This window comes from Rhagoletis zephyria, unplaced genomic scaffold (assembly GCF_001687245.7).
Source record: "Rhagoletis zephyria isolate East Lansing unplaced genomic scaffold, Rhagoletis_zephyria_1.1 Rzeph_scaffold_00398, whole genome shotgun sequence".
In the NCBI taxonomy this organism is placed as follows: Eukaryota; Metazoa; Arthropoda; class Insecta; order Diptera; family Tephritidae; genus Rhagoletis; species Rhagoletis zephyria.
The window spans coordinates 32,535-36,196 of record NW_016157482.1 but is presented as its reverse complement, the minus strand read 5'-3'; positions in this window follow the sequence as shown (position 1 = coordinate 36,196).

The following is a 3,662-nucleotide window of genomic DNA, read 5'->3' as shown; positions in this document are numbered from 1 at the left end:
AATTCCCTTTTAGTGCTCTTACTTCCATATCTAATTAAATTTTTGAATAAGGGCCAAAAAAATTAAATGAACGGAGTGAAAGTCGTAAATTTTTTACAAAAAATTTGCTCACTAAACTTTGCCGTAAGTCTCTGAAGCCCGGAGTACCCATATATTTGTTCTCTTGACCATAGAGAAAATTTAGATAAAGTTTCATCTAATCGGCGAATTTTTTATCTTTGGTGACCGATAGTAAATTGCGCTGCTTAAAATTTCTGATTTTTCAAAGAAATTGTATAATCCAGCTTCAAAGTATTACGGTGTTCACATGAGGCGATTTTCCAAGAATATTTTAGAGGCAATTTCATTGGAAGCGATTATTTAGTTGAAAGTCCATTCACACCAGGCGATTGTTGTTTTCAACTAAAAGTTGCCTGTAAAATCGCCTCATGTAAACACCGTATCAGGTTCAAAAAGACCCACTATGTTGGAGTTAAAAGGTAAAAATCTTCTAAGAAAAAATATGTCTTTATAAATATTTTACTAGGTGTCTCTTAAAACAAGGATTAAGTTTGAAGCCAACACATAAAATTAATTGCAATATAATTTAATTTGTACCACTGTTTGCCAATAATTTAGCGCAACTAATCAAAAATCCTAAAAATGCGTCACTGTATAATTTGCCATTGTACAAAGTTGCTTCAAAGTATCTTCGTTTGATATGACTATTGCGTAGATGTGGACCTTAAAGCTATTTCGCCAGCATAATTTTAAGCAAGGAATCGATTGTTTGTTTAAAAACATTTTTAAGCATCTCCTATTTTCTAAACTAAAGTAAAAATTAATTGATGCAACAACCACAGCGAACGGAAAAAGTTTAAAGCGATGAACAGTTATTTGAAAAGTTTTTATCGAGATAAAATGCAGACACTAAACCAGCGACAGTAACAGCTACAACTTATTATTAAAAAAATCATTCTTTAACAATTATTTTTTGACTTTTATTTAATTACTCCTTGAAGAACATTTTTTCTGATTTTTATTTTATAAATCCAAAATAACAATTATTTTTGATTTCTATCTAAAAACCTGCAGTTCTTTTTGATTTTTAAAGTATATATCTTAGATAATAGTTACTGAAGACTTTTATTTATAAAAGCCATCAATATAAATCAGTCACTGACTTTTATTTTTAAAATCATGCTTATAAAAGTCATTTGTATAAGTCGTAGTAAATTTGGGTTCTCCAACAGCTTCTTAACTGCGAAAAATTAGGATGACTTTTATACGTATGATTTAAAAAATAAACATCGGTGATTGAGTTTTTTTTTGATGACTTTTATAAAAAAAAATCTTAAATAACTGTTATCTAAGACATTAAATATAAAAATAAAAAATAACAGTTATATACAGATACACGTATTATTTAAAAAATAAACATCGGTGATTGAGTTTTTTTTTGATGACTTTTATAAATAAAAGTCTTAAATAACTATTATCTAAGACATAAAATATAAAAATAAAAAATAACAGTTATATACAGATTATTTATATAAAAATAAAAAATAATTGTTATTTTGGATTTGTTAAATAAAATTCGAAAATAATTGTTATTTGTCTTAATTTTGCATAAAAATTGCAAATAAAAATTTATTTTCAAATTTGATTCTCGGTGAAGAAAGAAATCGATTGGTATGTATCATTTAGTTATAGAACATTTCCTTCATAGTGAATTTTTCAATGACAGCTATCATCAATAATTGTTATGTTTGGTCCCTGCACTAAACAGATTATCACTGAAAGTAAAACCGGCGTGAAATTGCATCTTTTCGCACAGCATGGAGACGTGCTTGAGGCAAACAATTAATGCGCGGAAAACTTTGTAATGTACATGTACGTACATACGTACGTGAAAAAGACTGTTAATGAAATTTTTGAAAGATTGCGGTGCGTTGTAGCATATAATATATAAAAATATAGACACAAAAGAAGACGCACAAACACCGGTAAAAAGCACACAAAATTACTTAGGCGTGAGAAACCACTCACTTACATACATACAACGTAATAAGATTATGAGTACGGAAATATGTATGTACATGTGTACAATAAAGTGAGTACTTAGCAAAAGGAAACCTGAGCACGTAAATGATGTACGGTGACCAACCGTCCTGTATTATACCAGAAAGTCCCTTTTTTTGACCTATTGTCCTGGTAATTTCTTTATTTTATACGGGACGCCAAATGTTCTGTATTTCTTTTAATGTCCTGTAGTTGTCCAGTATTCGGTGTTTCGACGCCTTAACAGCTCATTAAAATGACATGCCTATGAACGAGTTTTAAGATGATCGTAGTTTTCTCTATAAACAGTTATTATTTTCCAATCTGAATGCCTGTGTTTCGATTCGAGCAATACATACAGTGACCAAAATATAAATTAAGACTCGAAAGCAAGGTTTGGCTATTTTTCCTTTTTTTTATTATTATTATGAAAGAAAAGCTCTTTTCCTAACAAAAAACCATATAATATTGTTTAGGCGCGGCAGTTAACACCAGGCGCCTAAATTCATGCTATGCACTGCTGCAGTCGCAAAAACTTCCTTCATTAAATTAATGAAATGTGCGCACATGCACTTCTCAACTGCCATGTAATAAAACTTTCCTAAGTTATAATTTGATGGCAGTTCAAACTATGCTTGGCTTAGTCTCATTTAGCCACCATTGGAAAAAGTGCCTACCCACCATTTTTTCACCAATAAATATTTTTTTTATATAACTACACACATGCAAACATACTGGTCACCCCTCTCACTGAGTTATTCAAATACCAAATTTCTAACTTTGTGCAAAAAACTATAAAAATTAATTCTGCTATGTTTCACCAAAATTTCAAACTCCTTAATTATAATCTTTAGAAAAAAAGGAATGGTTTGCAGTTTCGCATCTCATTAAAATTGAGTATAATTAAGTGCTCCTCATTTGCTTCTCTTTAAAAAAAAATGCTCGAACATACTTACTTTGTATGAAAAAAATTAGCAACATCGTAAAAAAAAAAATCTAAACTTAACGGTAAGTCTTAGCTATTTCAAAATTGCACTTTATTATAATTAAATTTAAAGATTTTTTTTTAACAAATTACGCGGGGTAAAAATCTCGCGAAAAATTTCCTACAAATTTGTGATGTTACCACAAGGGTGCTGTTTCAGGGCTAATACATCTAGAATCATTGAAGAAGGCTTTAAGATCTGTAAGTTTTTGTGGAAAAAATTTACAAAAATATTTTTTGTCCCATATTCGGCTCCCATAAATATGGTCACCGTATACATATATAGAACCCACGCTGTTTATCGCTGATTAGTATTTATTTCGCTTAGAAATCTACTTTCATGAATTAACAAAAATTTCCTTGCAGATTGAAAGATACGACTGACTATCACAATTCGCAATTCGCAGAAGTCACATTCTAACTGCAACTACTACGTATAAACTACTTTGGCAAACTTTTGCGTTAAGCTCCTCTTGTTTGCGCCATGAAAGTGTTGCTTAAGTTCAAGAGGAAGTTAAGAAGTGAAAAGGATGTGTCCGAAGGGCGTTTGTTATTGCGACACTGAAGTACACTGCGTAAGTATTAAATAGAATAGAGAACTCTTCTATAAAGCTGTACAATGAATAAGCGTATGTTT